The 27,726-nt window shown below is 40.7% G+C and overlaps 1 long non-coding RNA gene across 5 annotated transcripts in view; it reads left to right on the top strand.

Annotated features, from left to right (window-relative positions):
• Positions 1–13,351, top strand: part of LOC129204452 (uncharacterized) — a 501,141-nt gene extending 487,790 nt beyond the window's left edge. For all 5 annotated transcript variants that reach the window (XR_008576399.1, XR_008576398.1, XR_008576396.1 and 2 more), the window contains 2 exons: positions 5,525–5,670; positions 12,922–13,351. This is a non-coding gene — a long non-coding RNA (uncharacterized LOC129204452). The remainder of the gene's footprint in view (positions 1–5,524; positions 5,671–12,921) is intronic.
• The last annotated feature ends 14,375 nt before the right edge of the window (positions 13,352–27,726 follow it).

The following is a 27,726-nucleotide window of genomic DNA, read 5'->3' as shown; positions in this document are numbered from 1 at the left end:
CCCGCTCCTCTGCTGCTTTTATACAAATGTTGTTAGCAGTGCATAATTGCAGCATCCTAGTTTTTACATCATTTTGTTCTTCTGGGCCATCTCTGTTTCTACAGGCTGAACGTGGAATGTATTAAATTTGAAAGTGTTAATTACTGGCATTAGGCCATTAGCCATAATTATTGGCAAGACAGCTATTAAGTCTGTGGGTTGTCCCAGGTTTTGCCCACGGTCTCTTTTCGTATCCACTCCCCAGCATGAATTACTTGATCTTCATATTCTGCCTCTCACCATTAGAAACCAACAAAGTGGTTTGGGTTGGGATCTCCTATTTCAGGCCATAAACATATGATCCAGCCACCCCATAAAGTACATTCCTCCAGCTTACTGCTTTCCATGAATTCTCAAGCATACCTATGGCACGCAGTGGAGGTTGGGTCTGGTCCCTCCAGCTAGCGAAAACCCTCCCCAGCATAGCTGTGAAGCACAAGTTTATCTATTGATAAATACTCAAGTCCTGAAGCTTCACCCAAACCAGTAAGTTGTGCCTCCATGCTGCAGTCACGGCTTCCTTGGTTTCTGCCAGGAGCCTGTAAAACGGTGGAGACGGTGCTGTCCCCACAGCCTGTTTCTGTGCAAGGATTCAGGGAAAAAGGTCTCCAGACTCACTGGTTTGCTGCCAGAAGGGCTGGTGCGAGGCAAAGGCCAGAGGTGAGTACACCAGTAAGCCGGACGCCTCCCTGCTGACTTCTCCCCAGTCAGGAGGGCTTTAGCCTCGTGCACTTGATACTTTAATTGGCTTGTGTGCAAGCTGGACATCTCTCTCTTTATTATTGTTATTATTATGCAATCAGACACTACTTAATTAAAGAATGTGCTGGGGATGCACTATTTATACAGAAACTATGTACACTGAAATCCATTTTCTCCATGGTGATTGCGGATAATGTGGCAAGCTCTGCTTTGATTCATTAGTATAGCGAAAGAGATATTCAGAATTACTTGGTATAATTCACAGCACTTCAGAATGCACGTATTTTCATGATACTTTAAATCTACTGCTTGTGCTAGTAACTCCAGCATGTGATGACTGGTTCGCCACAGCACCGTCATCTTCAAATTGTGGTAGTGCCATTTTTTCATTGTCACTCGCCAACCCAGAAGCTCATGTCGCACAGTATTTGTAGTGAGAGGCCACCGTGCATGACGTGGCTCTTTGCAAAACCACTTCTGAGCTCACTGAGGATTGCTGATGCCTCCAGACCCCAGCCTGCAGCAGACCCCGCCACCACGGATACCTGAGTGAAAGCCGTGGGGAACCCTCCAGAATGGAGGGACTGTCTTCTCTGCCCCCAAGCAGAGAACGTGTTTTTCCAAAGTGACACTCGGAAAAGAATCTTTAAGTAGTTTTGTTTCTTGGGTTGAAAAAAAAGAACCACTATGTTAATTTTAATTAGTTACTTTTATTTAGGAGATTTTTTAATATCTCTTTGGATAAAATTTTGTGCCGCTTCTACTGTTTTTTTTCTGGCAAGGTGAGTAAACAAACTTAGAATTAACAATGAATCACCAGTATCTCCCCTCCCATTTTGCGTTCATTCCTTTCTTGCCTTATCAGGACCATCCTTCTGGCGGCACTGACCTGGGCATGACTTCATCTAATCCAGGGCTGGACAAGCCTCAAGAGACTCGCCACTTACATTCATGCAAACAGCCAGCACCAGCCTGTAAAAACCTCTGGGTTTAGACGCTGCTTTTAAGATAGAGTCTCAAAAACTCTTCTAGCCAATGGTAACCTTTGGCAACAGGAAATCCTTATAACTTCAGAGTGCAGGTTCAAATTTAAAAAAAAAAAAAAATCCAGACTGTGATTTCTGACAGCCATTTAACATTTTTTCACACAACCATCATGTGCACATAGATACACCCTCGCAGCAAACCTTGTCCAAGGCACCTTTGGAGACAGGATTTAAAAACATCGCTACTGAAGTGATTAAACTTTGCCTTAGACACCTGAGACCATCATGTGAGATTTTTTTCCTTTCCTCTCCCCCCATGCTCTGAGCACTCCTCATCTCTCTGACTTTATTGGGCACTGTAGTGTATTTGCACATCTCTGGAAATCAGTTGCATAATTTAAATGTCTAACTTTAGTTGCTTGGTGACCAGGGTTTTCCTTTTAGTATCACAGATTAAAATGTTCAAATTGTTATCTGAAAATCTTTATTTAGCCCTGCTGGGTCTCTTTGGCCTGTACCTGGAAATGTGACCAGCCAGCCTGTTCCCTCGGTTTTCAGCTGCTTCTGCCTCTAAACCTGAGGTTGCACATGTAACTGATTTACCCAATTCAATTCCCTCTAATCAGTTAAATATTTTTAAAATAATTGTCTGAAATATTTTCACAGCATTTATCAGAGAGAATCATTTAACAACGATAAGCTGTTTTCCTTGCTGAGATTCCCCTATGTATCTATTTGCTTCTCTGTCTAAACATCTGAAGTGTTTAGGAAAAATTTGAACGTGGCCAATGGCTGCATTTAACGCACAAGATTTCGCACCTCTGGGCTCTGTATTTATAGCTCTGTCATGTTCCTTTCTTGTACTGACCTGAAGAAGAGGGGTTTTTTTCTTATCTGATGAAAAGGTTGTCTGTCATGGTGTGGTTATTGCAGCACAAAATATTGCCTAAAACTTGACCCTGAACAAATTTTGTACAAGGACAGTTTACCCCAGAATTCCAAAGGAGATGAAAACCTCCTCGTTCTAGCCAAAGGAAAAAGCTTGTTTGGGTATATAAAACCGGGGTGATTCTAAAAATCCTTCACGGAGCCTCAGTTTTAAATACACGCAGGCTCTGATCTCAGCTGAACCCATTTTTCTCCTAGTGTTACTCCACTGAACTCAATCATGTTAACATGGATTTTCATTGACGTGCAATTCAGAAATTTAAAAAATACATGTCTTAATCATTGTGGGGCTTGAAAAAAATTACAGGTACTTTGAGCGTTCTCAAATGCTGCTGTTCTAAACCCCTGTCCATAACCTTGGCATTCAAAGAGGGAACTTGTACCGAATTCAGTGGGCATCGCACTAGGTGCTGCCCAGCAGCGGGTTTTCCCCTTCTGACCCATTATATGATGCTAATTCTTTCCGTCCCGCTCTTGCCGGCTGCAGAGCTGACCCACCTCCCGTGCATCCGACAGCAACACAGAAAACTTGGGACAGGCGTTCAGCCTCAGCAGTTTGAGGAGAGGAGGGGAACAGCATGACACAGTCAGAGCTTTTAAATAGTATCAGTTCTTTTATTTAAGAAGCCAATGAGTACAAAAAGTAAATAAACATTTACAGTGCTCTTTTCACCAGCGCTGAATAGATCACAGCACGATCTGTACCCCCTCTAGTTGTCTTCCCAAAAGTTTGACTGCCTTACTCTGGACTCTTACTGCCCTTTATGTAGTTACATTTGTGTTCAATGGCAGTTGCCAACCAAAACCAGGAATAATTTTTAATGAATTAGTACCTTCACAAATTTCACATCCTTTTCCATTCACATTGTCCATGAACAGAATGTGATTTTAATTTTTTTTTCCATTAGACATAATTATTCCCAAATTCATTTGTGGAGGGAGGATAATTTTTCCCTCCCTACGTAGCTAGTTCAAAGGTAGAACATAGTGTTTGTGCTGTAGACAAAAGGCGTGCTGTGCACATATGCGGGTTAACGTGGCGCTGTTTCTTTTACCTGATTGAATGAATGTGTCTTATGAAAGTTTCTTCATTTTAAGAAAAATTACCTGGTAGTTATCTGTGTTATTCATTCAGAATTTCTTTCTGCAAAAATTTGTAAGTGTTGTGGTTCACTCACCATATCAAGCATTGTACTTATTATATCTCCATCTATTAAAATAGTTATTAGAATAGCTGGAGAAAGTGAATGCAACCCCTCGCCCCCTGAAATGCACAGGTAATATTTCATACGGAAGCTGCAGGATTATTATTTTTTTTAAATACAGAATTCTCAATTAAGGGCTTAATTATAAAATATTTACTCATTCTGCTGAGTACTTAGCCAGCCAATGCTCTTGGGTCCTTCAGGAGGCGTTACCTCAGTAAACGCTCACTGCTGTAAACAGGAGCCTTCACTTCGGTACCTGCGGAAGAGCTAGAATAAAAAACCTGAACCTAAATAAATCCCTTTAAGTGCCCAAATCTCTTTAAAGTGGAGTGTATGAGGCAGCTATCCACAGCTGGCCAAAAGAGGAGACTGGCAAACCAGCCCCAACGGTTTGTTTTTCTGTGAGACACAAAGCCAAAAGGGGTCTGTTTTCTCATGCTAATGAAGCCCAAGGTGACAGAAATTTGGCAGAGCATGATCCCATACAGTTACAGGCCAGGATGCAGGAAGGCCGGGGCATTACATTTAAGCATCATTGAACACGAACCTACAGTCTAGCCCAGTCCCAGCATCTAAAATTAATCCAGAGCCAAATGCTCTCCACATAGTCTAGTTCTTTGTGACAAAGTGTTTTTCAGGGTAATCTATAAATATTTTGCCACTTTAAAAATCCAGCGTCCAGACCCTGAATCATTTGCCTGCTTTCCAAAAATACTTTGGAGATGCTAAAAGTCTCCAAAACATTCACAGTGAGCTTCTAAGCTGAACCAGCAGTACAGGGTGGCATTCACATGGAGTAGGTGAATTGCAGAGCATTTGTGCTGTACATCATTAGTATAGTCTTCAAACTTTATCAATGCTGGAGTACAGTGCTTCAGTTAAAAATTACAAAGAAGTAAAATCAGAGCAAACGATAAAGCAAATGAAAGGCTTTATTTGGCTTGTTTACCCAGTTAGCTTTGCATTAACTTTCCCACAACAGGATCTACGTATGGTTTTTTCATGCCAAGCACAAGTGTCCTCTGAATCCTGAAGCTATCACGTTAGTTGATTGAACAGAGAGAAGTTCTGTCAAGTCTATATTCGTACGAGGACATCAAGAGGAAAAAGAAAAAGTCAATTTTAGTATTACCTTGTCAGCAAAAAGTAACTGGTTTTTCACACAGTCTTTTTAAAGCTCAGCTCTTGTGTTCCAACCCCAAACCCCTGAGGTGTAAGCGCAACCGCCTTCCCGCCTCTACATGTGTGTGGTTGCTCTGAATCACGGTTTGGAGATGCTGTGACCGCTCGGCTGTTACAGAGTGATGCCTCTGTTGGGTTGGCTTTGTCCCAGGTAACGCCGCCCTGCTGTACTGGGCATATGGATTCATGGTAAGATGTGCACGCAAAAGCCTCCTCCAGAGTAAAACCAAATAGCAAACGCAAAGCTCTGCCTCTGCCAGACCAAATGCTTTACCTTCAGCTGAAGAACTGCTTCTTCGTCAATTCTTTCCAAACAAGCTTTCAGCTCTGCATTTTAACAGAAAATTTCCAGGTGAGGGGAGGGAGAAATTTGAAGTTCCTTAAAGTTACTATGAAATCAGTAAAGAAACAAACACTGGGTGTGGTATTCAGTTACCTTCCTTTCATTTTTTTCCCCAGAAAGCAGTTTCCAGATGGATTTTCCCCAAGATGTTAATATTGCACTGGTTTTAACGCTGATTGAAGCAAGGTAGCAAGTGGTTATTACAGGCCTGACATGCCTGTTCTGCCAAGAAACAGCATGAGCTTTCAACTCAAAAAACAAGGTGAACTTTGTTGTTTAATCAATCTGCTTTTGCCTGCCTTGGCCAGGTATGCGCGTGCATGCTCACAACGGGGGGTAACTGTTAATTTATGATCAGCTTATTTGTATTTTTCTTAGTCAAGGCCTGGTTTAGTATTGGTGGAAACAATGTTCAACCCAAAGACCTTTTTTTTTTTCTTTTTTAGTTCTTTTGAAGAACTAGTCTGCTGGCACTGTCCCCACCAAGTCTTCCCTTTTTCCCCTTGAGTGCCTTGTGAAGACGGCCAAATGGCTCACGGCTCACTGCTGTCACTGCCTCACTAAGCCCGTGGAGTCCCTACCTGAGGAGCTACTGCTGAAATAGTAGAGTTTTGGGGCCGTTTGAGTGATTCTCAGGGGAGAAAAGTTGGCCATATGACTTGTCTCAGTGTCCTGGCTTAAACCCTGAGAAGGAAATCACTCTTTCACCTACAGTTTTCTCTGTGCCATTTGCCCTTGTTTTCCAGCAGCGTGACTAGGTATAAAAAGGCAGGGCAGCCCAGGGCTGTTTCCTTCTACCAACCTGTAGCTCTGCTGCGTGCTTAAATTAATCTGTGCCTACAACAGCAAAAAAATCAGAGTGATAGCTTACCCTTTAGCAAAGCAGGTTTGCTCTTTTGAGAGCCTCTCTTGGATATACAGAGTAGGCAGTTTGTTCACAGAGCTGATGTTCCTGATCATGAAACAAGAACCTGAAGCATTTTAGCTAGAGCCAGACAAGGCAATGTTCCCGCTTTCTGCTTATCGGAGTACATCTGCAAATGAGAAGCAGTCTTCAAATGTTGCTCTTCAGCATGAATCTATCTTCTTCATTGCCTGATGGACTCTGACCTAGTCCATCAGATCTGAGGCAGGAAAACGGGTCCATGTCAGTATAATGTGATGCAGAACCAGCATCAAAAATGGGATTTAAATGGTGGTAATAGAATGTATGTTAATTCAGTTGGATTTGGCCTGAGAAATAACACATAAATTAAAGCATTGCTCAGAAAGGTGTGCACGGTGCTTGAAAATAAACCTTTAATGCTCAGGGTCCAAACATTTCTGTATTCTATTTCAAATGTTTAATTTGTCTCATTTTCTTTCGGTATTCTTTCTTTAAAACTGAGGTCTGTTCAGTGAGAAATGATGCTGTTAGGATCTGTGTGCTTGTATTTGTGCGTGTGTAGGCCCGTGATTGTTTCTACCACTAAAGCAGGCAATATAGCTATTGTTTTCAAACTGAGTTACTATTTTGGCAAAGCATTCATGTTTACGGATATGAAAACTGCTCAGCAGCCTTGAGGAAAAAATTTGTTTCCAGTTTTACACTTAGTTACAGGCCTGTGTTGAAAAATGTCTTCCAGTGTCAGAACTTCTGAAAAGAAAACCCTAGAAATTGGTAGCAAGCCCACTTTCTCCGAGCAGGTGCTTAGGACTATCTGCTAACACAGGAATCAATACAAACGCTCATATTAACTAACACCAAAGTACACCTACACTTCTGAATTGCTTTCTGTTTTTAAATTCTTGCCATTCAAGCAGCATGGCAGCATCAGCTATCCTCACATATTAAAGCCTGAGAAAACAGTTCTGAAGGGCCAAAAGAAGCAAATAAAATGTATTTGTTATTATGACTGACCTTAGGCATACAGTATGTAAAGCTGCGGGAATCATACACTGCATCTCTGATGATAAGTATGGTGATAACCGGTAAGACTGTGCTGAACTACTGTGAAACAATTCAGGTAGTCAGCAAACAGGGCTAATTGCTAGTTTGGGGGATATTATGGGTAATTTACTGCCCACCGAGGGCTTCTACCTAAAAAAAAAGCCTTTTTTTTTTTTTCTCTCCTTTGGACAGGACTTGCATGTTAATGTAGAATTCCTGATGCAATTATATGTGAAGAGGACACTCAGATGCACTTCCATAAATGCCCTTCTGCTTCTCAATTACATTAACTGTCTTCATAGATCCTTTGACAGAAACCATATTCTTCACTTTTTTCCAAAACAGCAAATAAGCATTAAGCTAGACTTTGCTGTTATCCAAGATGTCTTGATCAAAGGTCCGAGAGTAACACAATAAACACAAGAAAAGAAACTACTGGTGGTTTCCAATACAAACTAACGGGAAAGTGTCAAGTGAGCAGATACTGACAATTCAGCCCTGAAACCAAATGTTCCTGTGCGAAACTCCACCTTTGAGAAGGAAGAATAAATATCCACAGAATGTTTTGGCTATAATTACTTCATTTAAAAAAAAAAAAAAAAAAGTGCTGAATTCAGTTTGTTAAAGTTGAGACATTAATATTTTTGGCATGTAAGATGTAAACCAAATGTTTAACTGAAATGTCATCCCCTGGGTTCACATTTGCCCACTGAACTACAGTACAAACCCTCCACAGACCTTCATACAATACACATTTTTCAGTTCATTGAAGAAGGCCCCTGCTGCTTCTCAAGGAAAACTAACTTGCAGAAGCAAAATAAATACTGGCGTCGCAGTGTAACAGCGGAGCCTCGCAAGCGCAGATGTGTAGCATTGTCGGCTTTTAAATCAGATAAGGAGTATTCAGACATAATCACTCCAGTGTCTGGGACACGTTGCATGCTGCAGAGCTGCCCAAGTATGGCCTGACAGACACATCTAGTGTGTGTTCAGGCTAAATGGCAACAAGCTGACAGTATTTCATAACAGTTCTGTTATGTCTAGATAGGCAAATGTTTGTGTAATTTACCCATGACTTTGAAACAGCTTAAGAAATTGGGACACAAATGGAGCTTTGTGATTAGTTGTCAGTGATGATGTACCTGCTGGATGACGATATTGGCCGAAGAGGCGTCCTTGGGGTGCCGCGGCCGTGCTGCGCTGCAAGAGGCATCACCACAAAGCCTCCGTCTGTCCCTTCGTCTGCCCATCCGACGAGCGGGGCTGCTAGAGGGCTGCTCCTGTAGATAGATAAATAAATTAATAAATACATCTCCTCACATTTAGTCATGGGTCCTGGGCTAGCTGAAGTATGGCGATGGCACACAAGGGGTTACTGATGTCTGCTTTTAGACAAGATACCTCTAAAACAGTGACGAGAGTGCATTTAACCCTACAGAAATATGGCTCACTGGTTCTATGGTAGTCCTATTAAGACATACAAAGTATCTCAGCAAGGGAAAATTTAACTTACATACAACACATGATTTTAAGTAAAGAAATATTGATGGGGCGGGGGGGAACAAGTATTTTTTTAGCTGTAATTTATGGCTGAGCAGCTTCATTTTAGTTACTTCATGAGAATATTTTAAACCAAGCCTGCATAATATTAAAATAAGTTAAAATGTATGTAAAATTTATGAGAGCATGTCAGGTGCAATGCTTGATAAAGTAAGTTTAATGCTTCAGAATTTTTTCTTCAGGCAGAGAAAGCTGAATCCTGCAATTCTAGGTTACAGTATAATTTTAGAAACTCTTTTCCATTATACCATTCTTTTATTAATGAGATCCAACCCAATTTAACGAAAAGAGGTAAATTCCTAAAGAGTTTGCGTAAAGTCCTCAGCAGGTTGGAAGCCGGGAGCATGTGATAAAAGAGGATACTTTCCTACTGCTCGTACAATATAGCCAATTTTATAAAAACACAGAGGAAATCAATTTACAACAAACTTTGTAAGTGTGCCTCTTCAGTGTGGTTTTTTTCTTCTGGAAATGCTGCCTCACTCTGTGAACAAACAAAAGCTTTGGCAGTTGACAGGGGCTGTACATCACTTTGAAAACTCTTCATTTACCAGGGGTGTGTCATGTTGCTTCATTGTGTGACACTCCCAATTATCGTGACAGAGCTAAATGACAAAGTACTGTCACCCCACTGAAAATTCCGAGCAGCTCCCTTCCATTTTTCCGCCTGGTCACGGGAACATCGCTGAACTGGTACAAAGGAACGGCAGGAGCAGCAAATGGGGAATAGCTGCATACTGCTCTGGTATATTAAAAATTCAGCTCCTCGGCAATATTAAATCTGAATTTACTTCCATCAAACAGAAACTTAGCATATCTCATTCTTCCATTATAAAATATTGACATCAGAAATAGTGAATCCTGAAATGAAGATTATAGATGAAAACTATGTGCTTGGTAATTATCATTTTTTTTCTTTGTTATTATTCCTTTCCTCTGAGGATTGCACAGGCTGTTGCAAACAGTAATGAAGTTAGCATGCAATGCCAATGTAAAGTATGCTGCAAAGTTATTCTTGCCCTCATTATGGATGAGGGAAGCGAGACAGCGGGAGGAGGGTGATTTCCCCAGCCAAACTCGTACACAAGCGGGACAGCCCTCCGTCTCACGTCTTAATCATCATCCCCAGTGATGAGACCCTCAGAGCCATCTTGTTTCTGTCGTCTTTTGTTCTGTTATTTCCCTAGGTTTTTTTTTAGGTCTTTACTGGGGCTCAGAGCTATTAATATCAATGACAATTTTTGTCACAAACCGAACAACCAGTTTACAAATGCTTTCACTCCTGACAAATCCACTGCCCTGTCTTGTAATGTTCTCAAATAAGCACAGCACTAAAAAAATACAGTTACAGGTGTGGAAACATGCCGCCATTCATTTCAACAGCCGTCCCTTCCTCCAGCCCCTTCTTACCTGCACTAGACTCACCCTTTGGGTTCCTGCGTGTGGAGATTGCGCATCGCTCGGGCTGGCTTCCCAACAGAAAAGCCATCGCATCACACCCCTGAAATTCAAACTTGGCCAATTAAGTTGTTCCTGGCTGGTGTGTCTCTTAGCTGATTACTCGGAGAGGTATCAGGCAGCAGGACAGCTGCCTTTGCAGGTGCCCGCTGAACATTACTCCGCATACTCCTCCGCATACTCCTCGTCCCCTATGGCTGTGTTCGAGGAGTGCAAAATACACAGTGTGTGACACCTGATACCATATCTGTCTCATATGCTTCTTTCAAAAATCAATCTAAATCAATAAATTGTCCACCCTCCTCATTCATACAGTATTTGCAGAGGTTCAAAGACAGGACCAATTACTCTTAAGGTTGAATTGTCAGGTGTCAGATGAGAATATAGAAGTTGAAGCATGATATTTAGGAACAGATTTATTTAGAGGACCTGAAGAATTTGCTTTGCTATCAGCAGGTCTATAAACGGAGCTTTTATGGTACATTCTGGTAGAAACTGATATCTTGCAAAATGTTAGGGGTTGTGCTGGTGGTTTTTTCTTTTCTCTTCTTTTTTGCACAATTCAAATCATATAGCTGCCTGAGAAAGTCGGTAAATAAACACCCAACCTCACTGAAGTCATGGCAGTAAAGCTCCTGACCTTGAAGGGCTTTTGGGCCCGACCCTTCTTGCCAAGCACGTTGCCTTTTTGTTACTTAATTTTCTAGGTAAAGCTGTAAATTCCCCATGCTTCATTTATGTATAATATATATACACGTATCTTTATCGTTCATTCGATCTCTTGGGTTGGGTTCCAAAAATGAGACCCAGGCCAGTCTCACAGGTCTGAAAATTACATGTGAACATCTTTGTCCCTGCCAAAACCAGAGCGCAGAAGTACCACGGCTTGTTACGATCACACAAGATGTCCCCAAGTTTAGCAGTTCTCATCCCAGAATAACAAACCCCCTCTCTTAGCACCCCCGACAAATCAATATGCATTATTATTACATGCTCAGATACTACCATGATAGATATCACATTTCTGCTCATGCCAAAATTTCAGCTAGCTGTTCCCTTGAGTATTTATGCTTGTGTACTGTATTTAACAACAGCCCATTCAAAATGCTCACAGCTCCCAGGAATGAAATGCACATAATTTAGGAATAGCTGCCTTGCTATTCAGGCATCATGCTGTTTCAAGGGAAAATTAAATCTCTGACTCCCCCCTCTTTTAAAACAAACCTGTAGTTTGCATCATATTTTGGGAGCTGTATGGAAGTTTCATAAAGAGAAAGTGAGCGGGGCTCTTTTTTTCCTGTTTAATGGTAGTGCCTCCCCATTAATGTTCCAAAATGATACAGTAGTTTAAAAAAAAGGTCTCAGCATGCATGCATTGTATCACATTAAGAAATCAGGATTTTCTAGGCACTGCACAGCATTAATTACACTGAGCATGCTGCAAATTTAAATTAAATAATATGCCATGTTCTGTTGTAAATATCAAAATGGATTGCAAGATACAGCCCCGTATTTGCTTCTGATTGGCATTTGTGCACTGAACAGGATCAGAAAATCTGAAAGATATATCTTTTTTGTTTGTTTTAGGAGCACCTGATGCAAACGCATTTTTTTGTTTTCAGGAGTACCTAACACCACAGTTACAGCTCAGAATTCTGTGCTAAAAAAAAAAAAAACCCACCCCCAAAAAACACAGCTTTCTCAAAAAAATAATAATAACAGAACAATAAAAGCCCTCTTTGCTTTCATGCCCCTCCTAACAAAACAAAACAAAAATACTTTTCTCTTTCCCCCACGGAATTTACAATCTAGGGAATGGAGGGGCACCAAGAGGAAAATGGGGATGTGTGGGACTGAAGCAGGTCAGCATGAAGGAAGCGGACCTGATTTCATCATGTGGGTCAAGTACCCAGGGTCCTATGTAAGCAAATGCTGTGTGGGCTTCCAGTCATCTCCGCAGAGAAGGGCTGCTGCTACAGCCTGAGTTTAAGGCAGGAAGGGAGCGAGGGGCGAGCTGGGCTTGGGACTGTCTCATCTCTGTTATGATGAGGGAAGCCTGATTTGGTGATTCGATGAGAAAAAGACAGTGGGTGAAAAGAACATAAGCGATAAACAGCAGGTCTATTTATTAGTGTTTGTATTCTTTTTCTTGGCATAGGTATTTTACATTCCCTTCTGATTTTATGGCATCAGATTGAATTGTCAAGATCTCACCAGCCTCTGCTCTTAAAACAACTGGATGAGGTGTATTTTAGCCTGTATTTCTATGTGATTAAATACTAAACAAATATATTTAAACTCTGCATCAGAGAAAGGATGGTGTTCAGTTAATTGTGTAGAGAAGGTATTTAAAAAAATTTTGTAATATTTCAGGCCTTATTTGAGATCTTTGTGAAATGATTAGCACTGAGCTGAGAAGGACAAGTGAGTGCCAGTCTGAATCAGCACAAAAGCATGAGGCATAAAGGAGGTACATCAGAGGAGTGTGGGCAGGGACATCTTCAAACCCAGGATCTCCATATTCTTTCTAAATTATCTTACCTTTTCTGTGTCTTTTTCTTTTAGACCTTAACTCCAGTTTTCCTGGCCCATTATGAAGCAGTCCTCTGTGTATGAGAAGTACAACTATCAAACAAGCAAACAAACAAACAAACAAAACCACCAAAACCAAATGAGGATGGCCTGATCTACCCCAGAACAATGAATGGACATTAAACCCAAGCTCAGGATATCTCAACCTTGTAAAAATTCTTTCTCAGGTCTTCTGAAGAAGAAATTCCTCTACAGTCTTCCTCAGGTAGTGTGGGTCAGGTTGTGAATAGTGTTCTTATGAGACTGTCTAGTAAAGACAGGCTGTGCAGCTGGGCCTGCTGTGGATTAAAATAGTATTTGTCCCAAATCTTTTCACAAGCTTTTACGAGACCTCTTCAGTGTCTCATTTTGGTATGATGCTGGATGTTCAGGAAGTGGCTGCTGACAACAATAAAACTTGATATATGACTGTAAGATGGTTGTGCATTCTTACACCAAGGTGGCATAGCCAGCTTTTGAAGACATGTTTGTTTTTTTTTCCCTGGGAGCTGCAAGGATACACTGAAGGGTGTCTTAACTTTCTCCTACATCCAGAATGAATTAGGGAATGGTCAGCTGGGTGAGATGGACACCATGACACAACCCCTTTCCATAAGTAGCATACGCCTGACAGAAGGAGGTGGGAAATCAACTGACCTTCAGCTCTCTCACTGCCTTTCAGCACTTGCCCCCCCCCCAAAAAAAAAGTCAAAACAAAGCAAGCCAAAGATAGTTCCTGTGCAGCTCAGAAAGCTCTCAGAAATGAATGTGTCTGTGATTTAGTAACACATCTACACAAAATGACACTTCTCCTAATATTCACTGAGAGAAAGAAGGCAGAGCAGTGTGGGGCCATAACCAGCACACAATGCATTACTATTGCAACAACAAACAGCTAAACTACCAGGTATTTATTTTTCAGTATGCACAATCGTTGGAGGAGAATGTAAATTATTCTTTGACACTCTAACGGAGATGTAGAAAGCCCTGTGCTTCCCCTAGCTCACATGGTCCTGACAAGAAACAACTCACAAATTCTAATAAATAGAAAATAGAAATAAATACTTTAACTATATGGCATACAGTTTTGAATGGCTTTCTGAATCGGAAAGTGCTGCTCGTACGTCTTCGTTATTTCTACACTCTGTAATGTTGGCTCTCCAAAAGTCAGAGACAAAGTGAGATAGATACTACAAGGATCACAGACACTACACTGGGAAACCAAGTATCAATGGTACATCCAGATTTATGGTAGCTGATGGCAGTAAAGTGAAAGCAAAACTGTTTGCACAGTCTGTATTGTTGCCCATTACTGTGTATTTGCCCTTTTTTCTTGCTTAGCTACAGCTGAAAGAATGGAAAATTGTACCTTATATACAGTATTAGGAGACACTTTTTGATCGTAAGGTCAATCAGACTAGTTTACCTGCTTGAGGTATTTATGGCACAATCACTCAGTGTCTTTAAGGAAAGGTTAGATACATTTATGGGAAAGGTATTTTGCAGAAGCCTTCCTGTTTCACAGAGGTCTTGGACAAAATGACCCAGGAGGCCCCTTCCAAGTCTATCAAATGTGGTTCCCTGATTGATGCTGTTTCCCCCCCAAGTCTTTTCAAAACACAAAGCACTGTTATAAAATTTAATATGATACACTATATAACTTTAACACAATGCCTTATAGGAAATGGTGAGCTGGTAGCAGAGGAGCCTCGCGCAAAAGGAAGAAAAGAAGAAAAAAGAAATTGCAGTGCAGTTTCTCTGTCAAGGGATATCGACTGCAACATTTATGCTATTTCTTAGTATGGACCCTCACCTGTGCAGGGGGACACCAGTCGTGGAGGCATATAAGTAACCCAGACTGTAGTATATTTTTTTTCCTAGGAAAAACCCAACAAGGCCTAAGGTAATTTTCTGTGCTGTGCAATAAGCATTCCCTCAATGCTGAAAAGCAAACGGACATCCAGCTCTCCTTATAAATAACTGCCTGGTGCTGTAATCGGCTGGGCATAATGTAGAGCTGCCTGGAGGCAAGAAACAGGAGTGTCCAACCCCTCTCTGCACGCTCACAGGGCCGTAACACAGGCATGTCCTCCACCTACGGTCTCAAACACTTCTGTGGTTGCAAATGGTAAGAATGAAAATAACACAGAAATGAGAAGAGGCCCGGAAAGCCTATTCTGTAATTAATCACCTGCTCTAAAATGGCTTTGCCCCAGCCTGCCGCCATTCACTCATCAGATGGAGCCAAACCCTGAAAACTACAAGCCTGAAAAGCTGCACTTCTAAAACTCTTTGCTGAGTGCAGCTAAATCCCTGGGTAACGTCTTCATCCATCGACGAAAGACTGTGCAACAGTGCTTTGGCCACATTTTCCCTTATTTGAATACAAGCTGCTGCTTAAGAGCAAGTTCTGTTTCTTTACGGAGTGGCCAAGTTGCATCCCAGCACTGAGGCTTTCTTGAAGCTGGCGATGGAGCAGGCTGAAAGTGGTTTAGCAAAGCAGCAGTCAGTGGGCCATCATTTGGGAACAGTGGTGCATGTGATTTCTTTTCAGACAGAATGCTCTCAGAGTCTTTTCTGTTTTCAGGTCCACCAAACCATTTAGTAAATTTATATAATATTTCTCACTACTACACTTTTTTTTTTTTCCAAATATGAGGAGAGGTAGTTTTGCTGAATGTTTCCTAAATTGAATAATTCTTTTTTTTTTTTTATTTCAAACTGTTAACAGATTTAAAAATTTAAGTGATCTTAATGACATTTTTAAAAAACGAACCACCAGATTCTCTGGGCCATTTGGTTGAAATGCTGTGGTTGGCCTTCCTTGCTCTGTAGTAAGTTTTAATTTTAGGTTCTCACAGGAAAGAAACTACAAAATACCCAGAACATTATTGAATTGGGGTTCACTCAAAAACATTTTACACTAATCTTTTTATTTTTATGCCAGCTGATTTAGTTAAAGGCCAAACTCCTCTTTCAAAAAACAGCCCCCTGCCCTGTCGTCTTGGGACAGCTCTGGCAGGAAATCACAACAACACAGACACACACAGACACACAGACATACTCTCTCTCCCCCCCCCCCCCCGGCCCCCCAAAGGCTTTTGAAGTCTCACAAATGTGAGCTGGTCCCTTTTGCTGGGCAGGCTGGGATTAAGTCTTTTATTAACGTTCTAATCTCAACCACGAGAAAGAAAAATTGCCTAACTTTTTTTTTTTTTTAATTTTTTTTTTTAATTTGGAAGCTAGCAGCCTTCTTTACCCAAACATTTGTGAGCTCAAACACCCTACAGATGGGAGCAAAATGAGGACCATTAATGGTGCTCTCCATGAAAAGCTCTGTGAAGCCTCTTCTGGACCCTCCCATTATGTTGTACTCAGTGTCAATGGCTATCCCTAAAAGCTTGTGTTTTCACTTGAAAATACTTTTCCATTAACATAAGGCTTGAGTCTATTTGAATCATATTTGTAGAAGCAAATAATAACCTTTTGGTCCTTTTCAACATGTTGCATCGATGTATCTTCCCAATTCCTATGTCAAAAAAGTGACTTTTAGCAAAACGAAAAATTTAACCTGGCCTTAATCCTGACAGTGGTACAATTGCTCATCCTTAATTCTCACTTCATCCCTGTGTCACAGTGCGGAGTAAGACATGTCGGAATAGCTCCTCTCACTAGAGTCAAAATGGTAAAAATTAGCCTTAGTGAGTGACATGAGCAGAAATTTCAAAGGCAGGAAAATTTATCTCCTGCTCTTTGTCTTACAGTACGGTGCCTTTTAGTGGTTGGAAGATTTAGTTTCCAAGCATCCCAGCTATATAAATCCTAGTGGACAACAGCTCTCCAGCTTCCTTTTTTAGGGCAGTTGAGCTCAGCAGCTGGAATCTGCCAGGGAATGAGGGTCAAGATAAGGATGCAGAAAAACGTTCCTGTAGCCTTCAGGTGTTGGTCAAGGGTCAGGATTAGGAAACAGCCAAAGCAAAACAAACCTCTCTCAGCTACATCCCTCACTCTGTTACATGAGGTCATGGCTGTTTGGGTAAGGACTGGGATTTTGGCCCCATCTCTCCTCTGCTGTAGCTTAGACCGTTAACTGCTTTGATGATAGAGTCCCTCTTGGGGTTTTTCCTTTTGAAAGATTTATACTTGGTTTAAATCTAATACGAATGCTCCGCTGTAGCTTTTAGGAGGCCAAGACACTTAAATCACTGATGAGCAGGACAAGCAAGTAGGCAAAACATCTCTCCTCAGGTCCCTTGAAAGGTGCTGAGATACCACTTTGATGAGAACTTTCCAGCTGCTTTGCTGGGCAGACGCATCACAGCTCTAATGTGCAGGGATGCCCATCACACTGACGGGCATGGACAAAAAGGCAATGGGAAGAGTAAAATAAATAAACCTAAATAAAAAGGGCAGGCAATGATGGATACAACAGAATTTGTTGCCTGCCTTGATTTTTGGAAATGGGAAAACCCTTCCAGGATCACGGGTGTCCAGTCTGGTCTGTATACATCTTCAATTGTGCCACAAAACAGAGATGGTTTGCTATTGTTGTCTCCTCCAAAAAAAAGAACTATGAGTTCTTTGGGGCTCAGGCACTCCATGTCCCAGTTTTCAGGTAATACTTCAATGGTTATACATAAATAATAATAATAATAATCATAACAATATCTGGCTTGCCATTATGTTGTACTCAGTCTTTGTGATGCCTCTCTTATGATAAAAAATCTATGTATTAAACACTTTAATTGAAACTCTCAATAAAACAGAGATATTTTCACTTATGCAGTTACATGCACATAATGATCACAAAGTACTTTACAGACTCAAATAAAAGTAGCCAGCCTGATCCTCGTATAGAAGCAAACACCATTATTGTGCATCTTAGTAGTATATAACAAAGCTGTCACATAGAAAATTCAGTGTCAAACATACCATATTTTAGGGTTTATGCTGGTCAAACAGTATCCGAAAAGCTTGGGTTTTTGTCCTTAAGCTTGTTCTAAAAATCTCTAACGCCATCACAAGTGATGCAGCAAGAGACTGGACGGTCTCGCCTACTAGACAAGAAGAGCAGGCTGCAGACAGGAGGGCTGGGGAACAGTCGTGCCTCATTATCATGAGCCCTAGTTCAGAAGGAAAAAAGGAAAAAAAGGTTATAATTTTGCTGATTTAGAAAAAAAAAGCCATGGAAGTCTTGATGTGCCATGGTGCTGAGCACCAAGCAGCCTCCATGGGGTCACTGAGAGGGGACAAGGCAAAAATCTGGTAAAGCAAGTGCTAACATTAAATGATGCCCCCCTCCCCCCCCATCCCCCCGAAGTCTGGAAGGGGTCTCAAGCTTTGGGCCTCATCATAGGTAGTTCTGGAGCTAGGAGACCGGTGAAGAGCTTTGTTCCCTCTTGTATAATTGATAAATTACCATTGTTAGTACTAAACAATACTACCAAGCACAGAATGGAGACACGCTAATGCTTTATCCATCTTAAGCAATTCTGCTCATGTGTTCATACTGTTCTTAAATGTGCTAGATATTTGTTTGATGAAACAATAAGTTTTAGAAAAGAGAAAAATAAGAACTTTAAAGATAATCAAAACCTTGACTACGCACTTTACCACAGGCAGCTGTGAATAAGCTTCAGTACTCTTTATTTTTAACATTCCAGATATGTAATTTAATGCAGGTCTAATGACAGTCTCGAACATACTGCTTTAATCGAAATTGTTCAAGCTCTGTTCTGTGACAAGGGCTCACAAGCTACCAGCAGGGTTGTCCATTTTCCCTGCTTCTGTAAGGAAAAGAAAAGGGAGGGGAGGGGGATACTCTTGAACTTATGTTGCTATTGATGTGTAATATACAATAAAAAAACAGTTAAATTTCAATTATCCACAGGTAATTATAATTTTATTGTTTGACTGTACTATGGGGATTTTTGTAATTCCCAAGACTAATAATTTTCTATAATTTTACAGGTTGTCAAATAAACTATTAAAGATTATCTTTGAAAAGGATTCTGCAATTGTAAGGACATATCATACTGTTCCTGTACATTATTAGTAATTAGAGATCCCTGGATAGTGAAATATCTGCACTATATGCTAGCTGCTGGATACCATATTTTCTCACAGCCTCCTGTAATCTTGAACCAAAGCTTTCAAACTTCTCATCCATTGTAGCCTGAGTCACGTCCAAACTTTTATTAATATTCACTGAGCACTCATTAAGCAATTCCGGTGCGTTCGATACGTTAAATCTATGCTGCCTGATGGGGAAAAGCAAAGACTCACAGGTCCATCCTGGCGTAGTGGAAACAAACACAAAAGGACTAATTCTGAGCTCTGTCCCCTGATGGGGATACGGAGAAGAAGCAACGTTTATACCAGCGCAAAAATCTGACTCTGTCCTGAATGCCTTTGGACAATGTGGCTTGCACAACAAGATAAAATTAGGCTTCCTGATTTTATCCTAAAAACATGCATAGATGCAAAGATGCTACAGATCAGCATCGGCTGTCAACAAGGAGGGGGAAAACAGAAATTTGGGGCGGTCGCCTCATCCTCATCGGTGAGTCTCCCCAGATTCATGGGGGTGTCAATGAGGAACTCCCCAGGCCACTTTCCCTCCTGCACTAGTGCCCAACATGCTCACAGCTAAGGCGAGCAGACACCAACTTTTCCCAGTTGAGCTGGCAAAAGCCAAAAGGCAACTAAACCAGCATTTAATGGGTGACAGCTTCCTTCATCTGTATGTCGGGCGAGATATTTAGGCAGAGTCTTACAGGGGTGTAATCCTAAGGAGGACCAGAGGAGGGATGAACTGAGAAGAAAAGCTGACCCCGAAATGTTGCATATAGCATCTGGGCACAGGCTGAGAGGGCAGCGAGTGTAAAACCACATGAGGGGATTAGCAGTGGCGGAGATTGTTGATGTCTTGCCTGAAGAGCCATCAAAGGCACAATTTTTAGCTGGCGGCATTTTTTTTTTTTTTTATTGCAGTTGCCTCAGGAGATAGTCATTATTTGTTTTATTGGCCTCTTGGATTGTTATGTGGTGAAGGCTCTGTGCGGAAGGAAACTTCAATGCATTAAGATTTCTTTATGGGCTGAAATCTCTCTGAGGAGAGCGATTTCAGGACATGAAGATTTTCATGCAGAAAACTTTATGGGTATGATTTTTTTTCTCGATGGATGCCTCCACCCTTACGGCTGGGGTTTTGCGCTGCCCCAGCCTGGTGGGACACCAAGCAACAGCATCATCTCACGGCTCTGCCCTGCGCTGGACACATCTGCAGGGAGGGTTTTGCCTTCCTCCCGGTGCCAAGAAGCCTCTGTGGCAGCTGTGATGCTCAGCGAGGGATCTGGCGAGGGATTTCCCTCACACCAGGGAGCGCTGACGGTGGATTATGTTGGTTTTACGGCAGCGTTGAGATGGTGGAGCAGTATAAAGATACGGGAGCACAGGGAAGGATTAAGGCCAATGGACTGCAGCTCTCTGCCTTCCTCTAGAGACAACTTCAATCCAATCAAATGTATTAAACAAATCTGAGTAGTCAGTATAGATATACACACTGAACTCTCTTTGCCAAGGTCTGCTTGTCTTGCTGTCCTGCGCTCATCCCGCACCTATGGGATGGTGTGGGAAAAAGGACATTTGGTAATTTGGAGAACTCTTCACTAAGTGGCAATTTTTGCTTCTGACTGCCTCTCTACCTACTAACCCATCTCAGCTGAACTCATTACTCCAGATGATTGGCATTTATAATAAATAGCTAGGAGAAAATGCAAAGCCCACAGACAAGGCTAAGTATGTTTCTGGATAACAGACGATACCATAAACAAATACACATCTCCCTTTCCCCTTGCTTTTGGTCTGTGTTTCCTGCTTAACACATTCCTTGTTGCAAGTGGAACACATTCTGACAAATGAGTAGTGAAAGCAATTAGAAACAGAATTAATTGATAAAATTAAAGCCCTGCTTTCCTTATGTTTGTCATATGACTACAAATATTGTCACTCCCATTAATATTAATTAATATAATTATCAATGTTTCTAATCCCTACACATTTTGTCGAAAAGTTACTCGTAGCTCAAGAATATAATTGTTAAGTCATGGAAATGTTAAGTAGCAGCTAAGCAAGTCCAAAGAATTAATAGCAAACTGCAGTTTATCCAAGGATTAGACTTTTAGCAATACATAATCACCTCTTCATGTGTTCATCCACATAAAATACCTTCCATCCCTCACTACACTTCTGCCTACTTGTCCTTGCAGTGCAGTTTTCAAGAATAAAAAAAAAGTGAAGATAGTAAGTAAATATTCTTTGCAGTTGCACGCTTTTCTTCAAGATAAGTCACTGCGATAAGAGTTATGTGCCCTTAGCTGAAAGCAATGTCAAGGTCAATTATCTCACGCTGAAAGCCCTAATGCAAGATACTTTTGTGATCAGAATAATATGTGTAACATTGCAAAGCCTTTGTTTTAGTTTTGAGGAAGGCAAATCCACTCTCTCTAGACTTCCTAACGTATTGTCTCTCAGTTTTGAATGTCACGGATTATTCCAATTATATAAAAGACTGACTTGCCGTGCCGTTGCCATTTGAGCAGGTTTTCCTGGCGTGGTATGACTGGCACTGCTGAGTGTAGGGGGACGCTGAGCAGAGCCTTCCCTGCCACCTGCCCAGTTCCTCGACGGACAGTCAGCAATTCCTGCCCGGCAAAAACATGTCCGCTTCACAGAAGTTGTGCTAGGTGGGGTATTAATTAGTTATTTTGGAAAACAGCCAAAGTGCTTTAAAGGGCCTTTGTTGTAAGGTGGAGGGCTTTTTTCTGTTAGAAGAGAATAATGTAATCATTTTACTATTAATTTTTAATTGTATGTTGCTATGCATTATTACCAACCTGTACTGATTATCCTGAGAAATGGTGATACTGTGCAAGCAATAGCTGTTAGGAAGACGATTGGGCCACACTGTAAAAGAAGCAACAGAAAAAAAAGCTGTTCTTTAAAGTTGTTGCAGTCATCTGCTGCTGTCTGTTCCTACAAGGTATCACATTAAATACTTATAAAATGTATGAGCTTAAGAAGAGTCATGGAGAAGTGTTTTTCCCTGTTGTCAGGTGTTTTTCTTTGCTTGGTGGGGGGGGGGGGGGTTGGGGGTTTTTTCTTTTTTTTTTTTTAATGGCCAACCTTTGTAATGAAAAGTTACTTCCAAGAAATCTTTTGCAAGCAACCTAAACTCACTGACATGGATGAAATCAGCAGCACTGTGCTCACTGCTGGGGAGAAGGCACATGCTCCCCTGCAGGTTTGGGGGTTGAGGTTCATAAGGGCAGGGGTGCTAGGAGGCAGCATCAGCACAAGTTTAAATCTCTGCATGACGATCAGGTTCACTACTTAGGTGCATCATTTGTGCAAAGTGCAGTTTGTCCTTTTTTTTTTTTTTTTAGCAATCTCTTTGTTTCCCGTTCATCTATCTGCCATTCATATCTGAGGCAACCTTCGCACTGCAAGATCCGAAAATACTAGTGCACACCCCCCCAAAAAAAATGTCTAAAGGAATCATTACAGTTTGACAAGTGACCCAGCAGAGCTGGACCATAATCCACAGCCCATTGCTAAGGAAACAGCATGTATGCACCAAAGTAAGAAATATGCATATATGAGTTTGCACGGAAATCACTATCAAAAGATGCTGAGATTCAGAGCACTGATACAGTTAGCTTACTGGTACAGAAATGATGGTATCACCTGCTTGTGTCCGCTCACAAATTCTTCATTTCATCTAAGAGAAAGCTAGCCATGATGGGACAGGAAATCTTTAATCTACTTTTCTCCATTTCTTCAAGTATCTGGTTCTTATCAATGTGCATTGAACATGAGCAACACAAAAATTTAATGACATATCCTCCACTTAATAAAATAAATGGAAACAAAACACAGACAGGTCTCTAGTATGGGATGGGTTAATCACAACAAAATATTACATGAGAGCAAGTCCACAAAGCACTTCTAAAAAGGCAGCATGGCTGTAAACTCAGCAAGAAGAAATCAATTAGACAAAAAAAAAAAAAAAGTATGTAGAAAAGTCTACTGTTTAGTAACAAAGAATTCATGACCAAGTCCATTGCAAAGAAAAATCATGACTTTTTTTTCTCCTGAAACCCTAATACTAATGATATGTTTCTATTAGAAATTATTTCTATTTATTAGAGCATCACCCTATAATAACTAATGTGTGCAATTATTTATTAATATTTTAATTGATTATTACATAAATTATGTATAAAACAAGCATGTATAAATATATATGACAATTGACATAATTATAAAATATTATTTATTAAAAATAATTATTTTTTTGGACAGGTGTAAGACTGCCATAATTTTTCAGACAGCTGAGAAATTCTAGTGGAAAATTGAAAAGTTTGCACCAAATTCTCATGAATTAGTTTCAAAATATATAGACGCTTTTCATGTAAAAGAATTAGACACAATTAATTTTCAGTTAAAAAAAGAAAAAAAACAGAAAATTTCTACCTGATCACTTCCGAATCGCATAAGCCTATGCTCATCAGTGAAGAATGCGCCTTTGCCTTCTACGTATCCAGCACTGCAGCGTCTCCAGGACTGGTTCAGAAAAGCACCGAAACATTCACATTAAGTCCCATAAGCACTTTTCCAAATAGCGAATCTTTCCTGAACTGGGGCCAACATAGGTCAAGTAAAGGGAAAAACAAAAATGCAGACAATGAAGCAACTTGCCCGTAATTCCCTAGCAAATTAGAGATTTAACCTCTCATACAGTAGCCAGTCCTATTTCTCAGTTAACTGTTTGTAGTCTTGTCCTGTTTTAGTTCAGGGAAGGAGAACACCACCTTCTCCCTACCCTCTTTGAGGACTTCCCAGACCATGAAGCAAGAGTAGTTTGCATAATGAAAAGTCACTTTGCTGCTTTGGTGAAAACATCAATGTGGTGTCTGACCAAGATAAAGAAAGATGGCCGTGGATTAACTTAAACACAGCCTGTGTGCCCCAGCAGCTATCACATACCGCTCAGCTGCGTTTTTCCTAACTAGACCCTCTGTAGCCTTTATTGCTCTATGAATTACAGTCAAATGCCAACTAGTAATCTAACACGAATTGCAACTTTTCCTGAGCAAATACACTCTGTCGGGCATGACAGTGAAAACCTGAGGTTTTAGCCACAGCAGTTATGCCTTGCTTTCATCAAAGCAAACAAACAGTCCTACGCTTTTTTTTATACCATCACCTAATTGAGCCTGCCAAGCTTCACTGAGCCAACGTAGGTTCAGCAAACGCCAGCCTGTCTCTACCTGCCACTGACATCAATATATTTATCTGTAAGACCTGCACCAGGGAAAATAAAACCAAATTGGTGGGGATTGGCTCTTTTTTTTTCAAACTGGGCACCAAAGATGCAGTGATCCTGTGCAGAAAGACTCAGTGGTCGTTGCTGTGGCCATCCATCATGCACCTCGCTTGCACCTTTTCTACTGCACAGTGTGCCACGGCAGCGCGGCGGGATTGTGCTCCCTGATGTTAGGAAGGGCAGGGAAGGTGCCACAATGAACGGTATTTTTGTCACTTCTTTATGGCTAAGAAGTTCTTTTTGAGCATATTTAACAATATCTGATGAAGCAAATCTGCCTCTCCTGATGTTGTGAGCACAGATACAGGAAAGTTTTCTTTGCTAAGGAGACTGTATTTATCATTCCAGGAATTAGTTTAATCAAAGAAAAATAATAGATGGACAAGAGGAAGAGCACAAATCAGCATCAGAAATCAGCTTTAATAACGGTCCATCTATTTGTGCATCTTGGCAAGAAGTCCTGTCACCTGCTGCAGAGGCCCTAAAGTCCTATCGAAATACAGTTTGAAGAAACCTAATTTTTCTCACACTAATTGCAGTTAATGCTAATGCATTCTTGGAATAGGGCCAGGATAAGTGGAATGTAGTGTGGCAGCAGATAAATATAAATTATATATAAGAAAAACACTCTGTACCTCTAACTCCTAAACTCATTACAAATTAGCTATCAATCTTTAATTTCTATGCATGTCACCCACATGGTCGATAAGCTGTGCTGTATCCTATCAGAGAAATGATTTCCAGGGCACCAAGACACCAGAGGCTTTGGCCCTTCCTATTGCCAGGGCACTGTACACATATTTTCTTTCTGAAGTTGTCCGAAACAGCAGGTGCTCAGCACTTCTGAAAATCTGACCAGAGGGCACCCATGATACATTGGTGTTTTCTGCAATTTACTTCTTCATACTATCCCTACATTTTTTAGCGTGCATCACAAACAGAGAAAATTTAATTCAGTCAGAGGGTGGGGGTGAGGGAAGGTGTTCACAACACTAATAACATGTGTAAGTAGCCCAAGTTTCATTTTTCACAGTGCTGCATATATCGAGTCCTCTCAATAGAATCAGAGTCTACTAGTGGCTACACGCCCATGCTCTACCTATGAGCAATGGTAAAAATAATAATGCTAATCTGCCCCAGGTTTCATTGGCAGGGAAGTCTGAAAAGGCCTCCTAGTTGGTCTTGTTTTATACAGTTCTTATTAATAAAAAAAAAAAAAATCCTTCTCATGCACATTAAGGAAAAAAAACCCCAACATACCACTTCCTGCTTAGGCACATAGCAATCTTTTCCTTTCCGTTATAGTACATGATTAATTTGGATTATCCTGTTGCTTCACAGCTTTGGGGGAAAAAAAGGAAAAAGCTAGTGAATTTGCAGTCACCTTTGGTAGGGAGGTTCTGTTCCTCTACTTATTTGAGATATTTCTTTCCATCTATTGCACCATCATGTTTCAGTTCCTGAGAGCTATAGATATTTATTCAGTGCCCTTCTATCTTGGCCATCGTAAATAGCTCTCTGATAACAAATCGTGCTCTCTGAACATCATTTGCTACCAGAAAGGATCTTCAAGAAGCACATGCACTGTGATATAGGATATCCCCTGTTTTGTTATGAATGCAATAAAGAGTTTTACAAAATCAGCATCCTTCCATTTAGAGGATAAGTATATATCATTTTAGTAGTTTTACCACTTCTTATTGCCTGTCTGTTTATGCTTCAGACTTAGAGAGCCACTGCTCCCTTGCTCTTCAAATGGATACTACTACTTAAATATAGAGAACGATATGTGCTTATTGAAAGATTCAAGGATTTCAGCTGTCAATAGAGGCTTAATTATCCTGTAACGATGGCTGTTACATAAAGCCAGCATAGAAGAGACCACTCGCAGCTCATCTTATGCTTTGATCCAACAATTTAGAAAAAAACCCCAATATGTAATGCATAATATTAACTTGCATCTTACTTCCCTATGTCATAACCCATCATGTAGCGTTATGTTATTTCATGTCATGTCGTGTGTAACATGATGCAATGCAATGTCACACTTCAGAAAATATTACTAAGCAAGAACTGATTCTTGTTATCAGTTCAGAATACGAGTCTCTGATCCAAACATCTTGTGGCTTCAGCTGATGGGAAGGGATCAAACCAAGACGTACATCAGGCAAATGCTTTTCTTCCCTGGCTTGGCCAGCAGATGTCCATTTGTCAGTTTTAGGTTCAATTGGAATTTCTTTGTCACGAGCGTTCTCTCTTGTAAAAGAAATAGCAATTTTATGGCAAGCCAAATACTGAAAAAAAAAAAAGCCCTTAGAAATACATAATAAATGTATATTAGCGAGACAGAAAATTGGAAAATGGCCACCTGCCAGCAGCCACATAAATTTTGGAGGCAATGCATTTTTCTGCCATTATGCATTATCACAGGAATTGCAAATATTTATTAAAAGTATTAAAATGGTGAAAATGTTAAATGTTTCCTTCAGTAGTGGAAATTCGCATTGCCACATAGAAGATAGGATATTCTGATACAATGTTTATTAAAATGACTTCATTTTATTAGGCTGTCATGCACAATAAATGTGCAGGTACAGTTAACAAAAGATCTATTGTGGATACAGGAGATTTGTGAGTAACACTTCAAAAAAATAATCTCTTCTGAACTCTACTGATATAAAAAGCATACTACAAACTTTCATTAACTTCCTTAGAACCAATTATTTTCTGAGCTTATTTTCTTTTTCTGCCATTCTGCTATATTTTGTTAGTCAATTTGTTTGCTTACATTTTAATGCTTAATGGGATTATATGCAGTTTATCTTTAATTTATATACTAGTAAGTTGAGTGTATACTCTACGTGTAGCAGGCAACAAAATATTACGATTATTTTTGGGTTCATTTACAGGTCTAAACGTGAATGGCTATAATATATTGGGACCCTAGTATCTTTTCATCCATGAATAAAACATTATTAAAAGATTGGTGGGAGCTCCATGATATTGATTGAGAAGAAAATCACATTCCAGCTTTGCCCACATTTTCTGCTAGGATTAATCACAGTGATTTTGTTCGTAAGGTTCTTGTTCAAGTAAGACACAGACACAGTTAACACCATTGACGTGCCACAGCCTCATGGGGCAACTTTTCTGGTCGGCTTCGCTGGGCATAAAGCCCCTTCCAGGAGGGTCTGAGCACTGATGGGGAGAGTCCCATGGGGAGACAACAACCCCTACGTGAACGAGTGATTTGAGCATGTGAAGGGTTTAGGTCTGTGAAAAGCAGCTGAATAATCATCTTTCAGGACAGACTTAGAAAACAGCTGGATTAGAAGGGGATATCTTGAGATAAACAAGATGATCTTCTTAGATGGTCGCAAGACCTGTGACGAGATTGTTGTTGTTGGATG

This window comes from Grus americana, chromosome 3 (assembly GCF_028858705.1).
Source record: "Grus americana isolate bGruAme1 chromosome 3, bGruAme1.mat, whole genome shotgun sequence".
NCBI classification, from domain to species: domain Eukaryota; kingdom Metazoa; phylum Chordata; class Aves; order Gruiformes; family Gruidae; genus Grus; species Grus americana.
The sequence above is the reverse complement of the archived record's forward strand: the minus strand, read 5'-3'. Positions and strand labels throughout refer to the sequence as shown.